This window comes from Malania oleifera, chromosome 13 (genome assembly GCF_029873635.1).
Source record: "Malania oleifera isolate guangnan ecotype guangnan chromosome 13, ASM2987363v1, whole genome shotgun sequence".
NCBI classification, from domain to species: Eukaryota; Viridiplantae; Streptophyta; class Magnoliopsida; order Santalales; family Ximeniaceae; genus Malania; species Malania oleifera.
The window spans coordinates 44,288,411-44,300,418 of NC_080429.1; the positions used below are offsets into that span (position 1 = coordinate 44,288,411).

The window sequence follows — 12,008 nt, forward strand, 5'->3', positions numbered from 1 at the left end:
AGTAGGTATATGCATGATCTGGGTAAAGGACATTGGCAAGCTGTGAAATGGATTTTGAGATATATTATGAATACGATTAATATTGGTATAATATTTAAGAAAAACAATACTATTGATCAACGTGTGGTTGGATATGTGGATTCGGATTTTGCAGGTGATTTGGATAAACTTCGATCAACTACTGGATATGTTTTAACATTTGCTAATGGTCTAGTGAGTTGGAGGTCTACCTTACAGTCTACCATTGCCTTGTCTACAACATAAGCAGAGTACATGGCAGCTTCGAAGGTTGTTAAGGAAGCTATTTGGTTGTAGGGTTTACTTGAAAATTTGGAAGTTGTTCAGAAGCACATTGTTGTGTTCTATGATAGCCAGAGTGCTATTCATTTGGCAAAGAACCAAGTCTACCATGCACGAATGAAGCACATCGACGTTCGGTTTCATTTTATGTAGGATATTATTGATGGAGGCATGATACTTCTTCAGAAGATTGCTACAACTGAAAATCCCGCAGATATGTTAACCAAGATTATGACAACAATCAAGTTCAAACATTGTTTGGACTTGATCAATATCCTGCAAGTCTGAATATTTTTGGAAGGCGCCGATGATGTGGAACTCCAGAAAATGTTGGTGACTTAAAGATTTGTCGAATTTATCGTCAACGTGGAGATTTGTTGTTTTTTGTCCCACATTGGTAGAATAGTTCCACATTAGTATAAAAGGTTGTTTTGAATTTTTTATATTATTTGTCCCACATTTAAGAGAAGTGTTTTTTGGACTTGAGGTTGAAGCTATATAAAGAGCTCAACTCTTCATTTGTAAAACACATCTCAAAGTTGTACTTTGTCAAGAAGTAGTGGATTGATCATCGGCGCCCGAGGACATAGGTAATTCTATACTGAACCTCGTAAATTTGTTGTCTTGTTTTTTTTTTTACTGTATTATTATTAGTTTCTGCATTGCTTTAATTTCTTATATATTCAAAAGCAATAATTGTAGTATTGGTGTTTGGCACAAGTGGGGTGCCCAGCACAACAGTCATGTACTAGAATAGATTATGATAAAATGCTTGCTAGGTGAACTTTATAATTATTTTTATAATGCATGCAAAATAAATAAATAACTAGCTGGTGCATGCTAAATTTTAAAATGGTACGTGCTAAACTGAAAAACATGCACAGCCTTCACGCTCATTTCCTAGGATGCTGATAATCGAATAGGTCAATACATGTAAAATCCAAACCACTAGATATTTTGAAGACATGTACACATTTTTTGTGTGTCTTAGGATGTACTTAGTTCATGGACACCATTCGGTCCTAACCTTGGGATATGAACTTCATGAAGGACCCAAATGGTCAATCATCATGTTATAATATTCAAACTCCATGTAACTATGAGCAATTACATGACTTAGGGGGAGGCTTCGTATTGTACACACTCATTGTGTATTTTTTAGTTGTGTCATCCTCATAAGTAATCCCTTATTGCATTACCTTTGGAATATAGCCTTGATTGGCTATTGTGTATTAAAACGAAATGTAATATGTCATGCTAGTATGTGTTAAATGCGTATATTTGCTGCATGTTGAAAATCCTTTGAAAGGATGAATTTTTTATGAATGCTCTTAAATGACTATCATCATTGAACCATGATGTAAGTACATGTGCACACAAATATACAGAGGGAACTTAAGCCCCACTCATAATAAAAATAAATAAGCACTTAATGCCTAAAATGTCTTGCATGCTAAGTAATATTAAGTAGGATGAACATGTGATGAATGTGCTTGAATGAAATTCATCATCGAGCATAAATGCACTTATGTATGCCTGATACAATACCGGGGAGTTTAAGCCCCATCCTTATGATAAGGATTATAACTTACCTGCCTTACGGACACACACTATTATTGTTTCTACTTTTTGAGTCTGAAACATTTTTAGGTACCATGAACAACATATCCTGTCTTCATTGAATTATCTTTGATATGGATTGTTCTTGATACACATGAACACCAAGCATGACTTAGTGTTTGATCTTTAGCGCATGTGTGTTGTAGGAAAGATTATACTCATGGGACACAAATCGTCTAACATATATTCAGTAAAATTTAGTTAAGAATGAAAATAGTACTTATACTGTTCAAACTCTTAATGAATTTTCACAATTAATATCAGTATTAGTAATTAACTGAATCTAAGCACGTATTCAAATTGGTAGGAGGAGCACCTATAAATTTTTTTTTTTTCTATCTTGCTGTGCTCACAACATTTCTAACTTAGATTTGGTTTTTGAATTCATTGTGGCTTATGCTTAATTGTAATGTCTTTATTGAATATTATAAATGAAAATATTTTGTTTGCCACAAAGTCTTAGGTCTCGCAATATGATCCCTATTCGTAAATTTTCTAGTATCTTTGGGATCTATGTGGTTAGCTTTTTCTGGTCATATTATGGATTGCACTTAAATGTCAAACGAGAAAAACATTGCTTGTTTGAACATTCATGTTAAAGTTTCTTTTTCAGCAAGTATCGCCCTTAGTATTCATTGATAATCATAAGGGGAATATGTATTTATATATCTATATATATATATATATTTACTTATATATATTTATATATATCCATATTCTTATGGCAAGAAATGATTTTAAATGATACATACCTTATTTCTTGCTTGTGTGCTTAATTAAATGCCTTCATGACTTGTGCTATTCTGTGTTAAAAACTGTATGTCATGAAGGTTCAAATTTTTAAAAGGGTGTTGCATAACTAGTTCATAGATTTTTTCATGAAATGCATGTGAACTAGTTAGATCATATTTATGCTCAAACCTACTTTTTATATGCCGCATGTTCTTAAATTCCAATTTTTGTGGGGACTTACGTTGTGATTAAATTGAAATGGTTAGTGTATAATTCTGGTCTGATCTTGTTAACATGTCAGTTTAATCTTTTAAATGACCAGTTAAACTGTTTTATGTGCTAAATTGTTATATTTTTCCAACAGTTATAAAATTTTTATGGCCATATATATACTAAAAAGGGGAGAGTTTTTCAAGAAAAAGGGGGAGTTCTCTTTGCTAATTATTTTACTTAACTTAGCCCTTTTTGCAAAGGCAAAAAGGGGGATAATTTTTATGCGCAAAATGTTTATGACCAAAAGGGGAAAATTTCTTAAGGGCAAATAACATAGGGGCAAATTTCTGAGCCTGTGCTTGAATGTTGAAATTAAATGCATGATCATTTGTAATGTCTTCTTTCATGAGTATGCCTGAACTTTACTGTTTATATTCTTTATGCATATTGTTGGGGGGAGCCTTTTCAAACTGTACCCATTTTGCTCTTATGTGTTTGTCATCGTCAAAAAAGGGGAGATTATTGGCTTTTTGAGTCCGATCTCTGTTTTGATGCTGAAAAACACAAGTGTTTATTATGTGTGTGCTTAAGTGTTGAACAAGTATAATTCAGGTGACACATAAGATCAAGAGAACATGGAAGCAAAGACAGGACTTAAAGCTCAAATCTGACGTATTACATGATGTCAAAGAGCAAAGGAGAAGAAGAAGACCTAATATTTCTTTTGTAATAGCATTTATTTTTATTATTTGGTTTGTTGTAATGCATACATCTGCATGATATAATTATTTGCTCAAACAAGACCATAGATTGACCATAGGGAGCCACAGGACTGTAGACTGACCATAGGGTTCATCTTCAGTCCATCAAAGGTTGATTGATATCGAATTTTTGGGGTTAACTCTCAAAGACCATAAATTGACTTTAGGTCCCAAAATCTTACATAAAAAGTTCCCTATAACTTAGAAGTTATAATTATGTGAACAGGGATGACTTTGAATGAAAATATGGACTTAAATACACAATTTTAATATTCTTGGTTGATCGAACCTAAACCTACATAGACTTTTGGTTGACCAAACCTTCCAGGGTCAACAGTTGACTATTAAGTTGACCACTTTTAAAATGACCTTGCACCACACGGTCGACCGAACTGGCACGTGGGTAATTCCCAACGTTTTGGTCGACCGAACTCTTAGTTGAAATTTGATCTGGTCGACCAAACATCAATATTTGGTCAACCGAACATGCCCTAGTCGACCAAACCTTGAAGGGTTCAAAATTGCCTTGATATGGTGCACCAAAACCTGCCACGGTCGACCGAACTTGTCAATATGGTTAACTAAACCTCTAATATGGTCAACTGAAACTCTTAGGTTGGAATTTTTTAAAAATGCTAAAACGTCATTAACTTTTAATTAAAATTTTCCAAAATACTGAGCGTGTCCCCAACGGTCATAATTTTAGAAAATCTATAAATACCCCCTCATAACTCTAAATTAGCAGCTTTGATTAGCCTAACTTTTCTCTCAAATATATTGTTAATGAAAGTTCTCCCAAAACATTTTTTATTGTTAAAATCATTCTTTTGGGGCCAAATCTTTTACAAAAATATCTCCACCTCTCTTTCATGCATTTATTTTTAAATTATTTTTTAAGGAAGGTATTTTATTGAGGGCATTTTATTTGCTTTTACACTCACATGGCTTTTATCTTTGAAAAACACTTTTGAGAGTATTTGATTAGGTTTTCTCCTAGTTATTTCTTTGATAAATATTTTTGGGAGAAAATTATTTACAACACAAATATTTTCTTGAACTTAAATTCCTAGATTCTCCAAATATTCTTTATTAGCAAAAGTATTTAAAGGAGAAAAATAATACTCATTTTTCATATATATTTTATTTGTGCAAAATTATTTAGATAAGCACCCTTTACTCTACTGAAATTAACTCATATCATATTAGAGTGCATGTATTTAGAACTTAAACATTGTGCATTTCTGTTTGTAATTAGAAGCATTTTATTATGTACAAAAATGTTTTTATTGTACCGGTTGGGTTCAGCCCGTTAAAACTGGGGAGTCTCAGCCCCGAAAGTGAGACCGATTTGGTTCAGCTCAAAAATTGAACTGGGGAGTCTCAGCCCTATAAGTGAGATCGATTCAGTTCATCCCGAAAATTGAACTGGGATTTTTCCTTGCTCCGTAAGGACAGGATGTAAATGGCTTCTACTCCACCCGTTTAAGTGAGCAAGGATAGTGTAATCCTTTAGGGGTATGCCCAAGGTGGGGACGTAGGCTGGTTTGGCTAAACCTCGATAACAAGTATCATGTGTTCCTCTCTCCCTATCTCATTTAATTTATGCACTATAATTTCCATTTGTATATGTTTGTCGATTTACAGTTATAATTATTTGCATGTACACATTCGTTTAAATGAGATATGTTGCACGTGTATGTTCGCACTCATAGTTTTATTACTTACATACACATCATTATGTTGAATGGGATATGATATGTGGTGAATCGGTGTAAATATTTAATATTGCCAAAATATTTTTAAAACCCAATTCATCCCCCTCTTGGGATCACACCAATTCCAACATTCCTTTTCTTCACTCGAGCTATCTTTGGCAGCCTTAAGGGCTATAGATTTCTTATTTTTGTTTTCAACATTCTTTTCATTCATAACCATCTCATAAGTGAGAGGGGATCCAATGAGTTCATCTAGTGAAGTATTTTTAAGGTTTCTTCCTTTTGTTATAGTTGTGGCTTTGGGTTCCCAAACGGGTGGAAGACCTCTAAGGATTTTTCAGATCAACTCATAAGTAGAGTAAGTTTTCTCTAAAGCATTAAGGGAGTTTATGATATGAGTGATCCTAGTGTACATATTTGTAATGGATTCATATGGATTCATCCTAAAAGCTTCATACTCGTTAGTAAGCATGTCAATTCTATTATCTCTCACATCAATGGTACTTCATAGGTTACCTCTAATTTGTCCCATATTTCTTTTGCTGTTTTGCATGCCATGACCCTATTAAATTCATTTATGTCAATAGCACAATATAAGACATTTATAGCACTTGAGTGAACTTTCAACATCTTATGGTCTTGTTCGGTCATGTCTTTTTCTTCTTTGGGTATTTCTTTTCCATCTACAAGTTTGGTAAGGATAAGATCACCATGTGTGACAACCCTCTATGCTTTCTTGTCCATGGTTTGAAGGTAGATTCTCATTCTTTGTTTCCAAAAAGTATATTTAAGTCCACAAGAGATATGAGGCCTAGTTAAGGACTGGCCCTCGGCAAAGGGAGCTACGCCTAGATATGTCATTTAGATCTTTATGTAGCTTCTAATTAAGATTTGCTATAACCCCACTCTGATACCAATTGAAAACTAATGTGTAGTCCCAAGAGGGGGGTAAATTGGGTTTTTAAAAGTTTCTTTTAAATCTTCTTACAAATTCACAACCTTTTGTAAGTTTAGCAGACACACAAGAATGATTTTTTAATGTTTATTATACCAACTACAACCCACACTCAATATTAACACAAGCCAATGATTCTTAATGAGATGTTTTTAACAATGTTTATCAATCAACTAATCAATCAATCAACAAATCAACCAATCAATCAAAAGATACTTAACCAATTATATGAGCTGCACCACTTCCTTGATTTAGCATTTGCAAAACTCAGCTTAGAGTTTAAATAAAACCCTGCATATATGAATATTGCTGCACTTACTTTTAACTAAGATTTACGCAAATGATTAATCAACATTCTCCCTTTAAGGTTTCCGTAAAAGATTAATCAACGTACTCTCTTAAATTAAAAGTTTTCTCAATCTCAAACTTTTAGCTTCCTACACTTAGATACACAACATCATAATTTAGATATGCAGAAAAATTAAAGAGTAAGGATAGAGAGTGAGACCGAGTTTTTATGACGTTTGGCTTATACCCAGCCTACGTCCTCGCCTTAGGCAAGACCACCTAAGGATTCCACTATAGCATACCTTTATAGGCAGAACAAACCATTACAATCCTTCCTTCAATTAGGGTGGAGCCCCCTGTCCAAGTGATACCCCACGCTTAGTACAACGATCCAATAACCCTAAACTGTCAATGAAAACAAGGAAATAAGAAAAGATTCTTTACAAAAGATGCTCTCAGATAGAGTTGGTTAGTACAAATATAGCACAGTTAATACTTTAAAGTAAGTATCAAAGAGAATTGAATTGAAGCTCAAGTATGTCATTGGGATTCTTCTTTTGATTTGTATCAAACCTCAGAAGATTTGCTTTTAGATTTGTGATCAAAGACTCAGTTTATCTTAGAAAATTCTCAACAAGAGTATGGGTGCAAAAGGGCTTTGAGTGAGAGTGAGCAGTATAGCTTTGAAAACTAATTTTCAATTCTTGGTATTGATTTGATTTGAGAAACCATGTATTTATAGGCTCAAAAAGTGTTAAATTCATGTTGCTCAAGTTACTTGGAGTGTTTCCCAAGTTTATACGAAGTTTGGGGCACAAGCAACTTGAATTTGAATTTTAAAAAGCTGTTTAAAAATTAGCCGTTAGAGGGTCAGTCACCTGAGTCCTTTGGGTTTAGTCGCCTAATCCTTTTGAACACTGCAAATTTTTTGTTTAAAATAGGGTCAAGCACCCGAAGATTCAAGGGTCAGTTGTCTGAACCTTCACTGCCGGCTCGAAATCAGTTCAGGAAAATCTTCAGTCGCCAAAGGTCTAAAGCGCGGTCGCTTGAACAGTTATAAAAACTGTTTTGAGGTTTGTTTCCAAAATCCTTAGCCATCTTGCTTTGATACATTTAAAAAGAATTTTTTGGGGTTTTCAAAGTAAGGTCTCTAAGTCCATATCAACCCCTAATGAGTTTCAAAGCATTCAAAATGATATTTAAAGTGAAGTACTTACATAAGACTTCTGAAGACTTTAAAATTTCTCTAATCTTGAAGTCTTCCTATATTCCTTTTCTTTGATTCATCTTTGCCTTGAGCTTGAGTATTTTATAAGCTTTCACATGTTTTAAACATGTTGGTCTTCTTGAACTTCTCTTTTGATCACCTCGTTGATGAAGTAAAGCTTTATTTACTTGTGATTTTGGACTTTCATTTCTTTGATCCTTTTGAACTTTGTCATACTAGGTTTTCTGAAATATCATCACTTAGACAATTACTTGTTAAATTAACCTTTATTTGTTATAACCAAAACAAGATTTGAAAGCCATGTTAGGCCAATAGTCACCAAGTGTGACAACATTCCATGCTTTCCAATCCATAGTTTGTAGATAGATTCTCATTCTTTGTTTCCAAAAGGTGTAGTTAATCCCACAAAAGATAGGAGGTCAAGTTGAGGATTGACCCTTCACAAAGGGAGATACGCCTAGGTGTGCCATAGAGATCTTTATATAACTTCTAAATTAAGATTTGCTATAACTCCTCTCTGATACCAATTGAAAAGTAAGGTGTACTCCTAAGAGGGGGGGCGATTTGGGATTTAAAACTTTATTTTTAAATTCTTGTTTTACAAGTTCTTTTAGTTAAGTATTAACCCCTTTTTTAATTTGAGTTAATTTGCAATCACAATAATCAACTTCACAAGTACAAATGATTTGTAACAACCAACACTCAAACCAATCAATAAAGTAAGCTTGATATTGCAATATGAAATAAAATAGAAAATTTAACCAAGCTTCCAAAATTCAAATATTGATATTAAGTATCTTGAATTTAAGCATGTATCCAATCAATATATTAATGAGTTTTGGCATTAATCAATCAATGTACTCGCTTGTGGTTTCTGCAATATATTGATCAATCAACGTACTCCCTTATGGTTTCTACAATTTCCAAAGGCAAATTAATATCTAGAAAATTAAGTATACAACCACGCTAATTACGTGCCTAAATTGCGTAATTAGGTGTTTAAATCCATGCATTAAGGATTATATTTTTAATTAAATGTTTGATAATGTTCAATATTTTAAAATTGTGTTCTATTTATAATATTTTGATTTTATTGAATAATTTTATGATTTTTTGGTATTTTATTATTGCAGTGCAACTATTGAACGTTAAAGCCGATGGTACTTTGTAATTTGGGCATAATTCTTCCATCCAAGCTCCGATGGAGGTGATTCAAAAAGTTATCGAAAGTCAAGAATGTGCTTTACAACTTTTGTGTTTTGAGCTTTGAAAGTTACTGTCTATAGCAAGGCCAAAATCAGGCTTGTGCGCTAGGAAAGAAAAAAAGGATAAAAGAAGAAACAAGAAAAGAAAAGATAAGAATAATAATAATAATAAAATATATGATTTGGCCCGGCCATGTAGCCAGGTCCTCTTGTGCGTGTGGTTGTGTAGGAATCTTGAAGAGCCTTTCAATGGTTTTTTCTCTCATTCAGTCACACCCCTCTTCCCTTCTCTTTTCCTCTTCATTTCCTTTGTTTTTTTTTTTTTTTTTTTCATTCACTCTTCAGCCTTCTCTTCTCTCCTCTATTCTCTCTCAACTCTCAAGCATTTTTTTTCCCTTCTCTTCCTTTCCCTTCCTTTCTCTTAGTTTGCTCTCTCCCTCTCTTGCAACTGTTGCCAACGCCCTCAACCCAAGAAGTCCCGTTGGTGCTGTTGTGCTCTGTCATCACCAGAAGCCCCTGTTTTGCTGAAGCTCCTGTGGGTGCTGCTGCCTCCTTCTTCCTATTACTGTGCTGAAGGAGGAAGCCCCAAAGCCCACCACTACTGCTGCCATATCTTCTTCCGACTGCTATTGTGAAGGAGGAAGACCCCTCTTTACTCCTACTATCCTGCATTGCTGTTCCAGTTCTCCCACACAGCCAGCCATGAACTCGAGCCAGCTTGCTCTCTCTCTCTCTCTCTCTCTCTCTCTCTCTCTCTCTCTCTCTCTCTCTCTCTCTCTCTCTCTCTCTCTCTCTCTCTCTCTTTTATTCTTTCTTTTAACTTGTTAATTGAATATTGTTATTTTTCATAGGATTTCATTTAAAGTTTTAACTTTTAATTATTTGTTGGGATCTGATTATTAAAGTATATTTATTTCCTTTCTTTTCTTATTTAATATTATTATTATAATTAATTTTTTCTTGGGTTATTTTTTTTCGTTAAAGTTCGGTTTGATCTTTAAAAAAAAAAGAAAAAAGTATATCCTCTTTAGGATTTAAATTTGTTGTTTTCTCTAGAATTTAACTTTTGTTAGGTTCTAATTATTTTAATTTTAGGTTAATTAAAATATGATTTTTTATCATGTTTCCGTTTATTGTTTAGTTGTTAAAGTTTTAATTTTGGTTTAAGTTCTTGATTGCGTTAAAATTTGGTTTTTATTTGAGTTTGTGTTTGATTGAGTTTTTTTAATTGCATGCTTAAGTTTTTGCTTAAAGTTATCGTCTTTAGTCTTTTTCCGAAGTTTAAACATGGGTTTTAATTCTTGCTTGGCTGATTAAACGTAGGGTCCTTTCTCGTTGTTAATTTAGTTGTTAAATTTAGTTCATATTAGCATTTATAATTTAAATTGCATGTTCTTTTAATTCATCAAAAAAATAAAAAGAATCTCAACATCCCAAAAACCTCGAATCTGAACTGTGTTCAGTAACCCTTTTGTTTCTTATTTTCTGTTGGAATTACATGAAATTTGTAATTAGACTACATTCCCTGAGGAGACAATCTAGCCTTTGGGCTAATTATTACACGACTGAACTCCTATACTTAGGATAGCTTCCGAACTGCTAATTTTTAGAGTGAGTCAAGTTTTTGGCGCCGTTGTCGGGGAGTGCCAGATTTAATTTCAAAATTTGTGTTTTTTTCCAATTATTTTTTATTTTTAATTAGAAAAAAAAAATATTTAAAAAAAATAAAAAAAATTGAAAATTTTGACCATGCTTGTTTGTTGCTGTGTTGGTGAATTTATGTTGTTTGCATTGATGTTTGATGCCTTGGGTCCGAGATATTTTGAATAGATTGTCCAAAATCTCACTTAACACCAGTAGTGACACACAAAGCACAAAATTTGATTGTTCTCTTGTTACATTTACGAGTGATTCTGAAATTGATTTAAGTAATCTTTTTAAAGAATTCTTGGAGGAAGTAAGGGTTGCATCATGTACACTTCAGGATTTTCTGTAGCCAACACACATTTCTACACCTTCCTGCATAGTTTTACCACAAGATGCACCAAACTTCACAATTAAGCATGGTATGTTATCTGTCATACCCTAGTTTCATGAGATGGATTATGAGAGTCCATACCAGCATTTGAAAAATTTTAAGTTGGTCTGCACCACTTTCATTAATAGGGCTAGAACTGATGAGTATATCAAACTTCGCTTGCTTCCTTTTTCTTTGAAAGTTATGGAAAAAATCTGGTCTAATTCTCTGAGACCTCACTCTATTACTAGCAGGGCTGAAATGCAGCGTGAGTTCTTGCATAAGTTCTTTCCTTTTCAGATAACCCAGTACTTGCAGGAGCAAATAAGTCAGTTAATGTAGAAAGGTGATGAGACCTTCCAAGCTTGATGGGAAAGATTCAAGGACCTGATGAATATATGTCCACATCACGGATTTGAATCTTAGAGGTTAGTGAATTATTTTTATACTGCTCTTACCCCTGAATGTAAACAGTTTGTCCAGACCATGTGCAATGGGGAGTTCTCCAGTAAGGAACCCGATGAGGCTCTATCATTCTTTGATTATTTAGCTAAAAGTGTCCAACAATGGAACACACGATATGATCGGGCACCAATGGCATCACAACCTCTTAGAGCAATTGGTGGTGGAGGTAGATACGAGGTCAAAGAGGAAACTAATTTACGAGCTCTTGTTGCTACTTTGTCTAAAAAAAAAAAAAAAGGTTATGGAGTCAAAAAAAGTGAAAGTTAGGAAATCAGTGGAAGATTGTCCGTTTCTACCCGTATTACAGGAGAGTGGATTTGATAAGATACGGTCAGCTAACTGGGTCAATAAATCTCAAAATTAGCCATTCTCGAACACTTATCATCCGGGATGGAGCAATCACCAAAAATTCTCATGGAGGAATGATTAGTCTGGTCCATTTTCCTCACAGTTTCAGCAACGTCCTCAATCTTATGCACCACCTTCGTAGCCGCGCTATCATCCAGTTG

The 12,008-nt window shown here is 33.9% G+C and overlaps 1 non-coding gene across 1 annotated transcript; it reads right to left on the minus strand.

Annotated features, from left to right (window-relative positions):
• Nucleotides 1-11,344: 11,344 nt before the first annotated feature.
• Nucleotides 11,345-11,450, minus strand: LOC131147031 (small nucleolar RNA R71). The gene has a single exon (XR_009134562.1). It is a non-coding gene; the product is annotated as a small nucleolar RNA R71 (small nucleolar RNA).
• Between the last annotated feature and the right edge of the window lie 558 nt (nucleotides 11,451-12,008).